At 55.8% G+C, this 773-nt stretch overlaps 1 non-coding gene across 1 annotated transcript in view; it reads left to right on the forward strand.

The window, feature by feature from the left end:
• Window positions 1-313: 313 nt before the first annotated feature.
• Window positions 314-773, forward strand: part of LOC126322367 (small subunit ribosomal RNA) — a 1,893-nt gene continuing 1,433 nt past the window's right edge. The window contains exon 1 of the ribosomal RNA XR_007558982.1: window positions 314-773. This exon is cut by the window's right edge and continues 1,433 nt beyond it. This is a non-coding gene — a ribosomal RNA (small subunit ribosomal RNA).

Genomic DNA, 773 nt, shown 5'->3' on the forward strand with positions numbered 1-773 from the left:
TTCCCGCCGGCAATGCCACGACAGCACGCTCCCGGGCCTCTGTCGGCAGCGGCAAGCTCAGTTGGGAGCACGGGTGTTCGCACTGAAAGCGTCTACTCGCCCATCTCCGGGCGATTGCGCCTCTCTCGAACCCGACCAAGTACTTAGGACGGCGCTGCGCGCCGCCGGGACCTGAGAGGGTTTCGAGGTGTATCGTGCAGGGGAGCTCAGCCTCCTCCTGTTTGCAGAATAATTGAGCGGACGCTTGCGTGTTCGCGCGGGCCCTCGGGACACACTCCCGGGCGGCCGGCTGCTCAGCTCTCGTTGACGCAGCTCCCTGGTTGATCCTGCCAGTAGTCATATGCTTGTCTCAAAGATTAAGCCATGCATGTCTCAGTACAAGCCGCATTAAGGTGAAACCGCGAATGGCTCATTAAATCAGTTATGGTTCCTTAGATCGTACCCACGTTACTTGGATAACTGTGGTAATTCTAGAGCTAATACATGCAAACAGAGTCCCGACCAGAGATGGAAGGGACGCTTTTATTAGATCAAAACCAATCGGATTGGCTCGTCTGGTCCGTTTGCCTTGGTGACTCTGAATAACTTTGGGCTGATCGCACGGTCCTCGTACCGGCGACGCATCTTTCAAATGTCTGCCTTATCAACTGTCGATGGTAGGTTCTGCGCCTACCATGGTTGTAACGGGTAACGGGGAATCAGGGTTCGATTCCGGAGAGGGAGCCTGAGAAACGGCTACCACATCCAAGGAAGGCAGCAGGCGCGCAAATTAC

The sequence above is a fragment of the Schistocerca gregaria genome, unplaced genomic scaffold, assembly GCF_023897955.1.
Source record: "Schistocerca gregaria isolate iqSchGreg1 unplaced genomic scaffold, iqSchGreg1.2 ptg000807l, whole genome shotgun sequence".
NCBI lineage: Eukaryota > Metazoa > Arthropoda > Insecta > Orthoptera > Acrididae > Schistocerca > Schistocerca gregaria.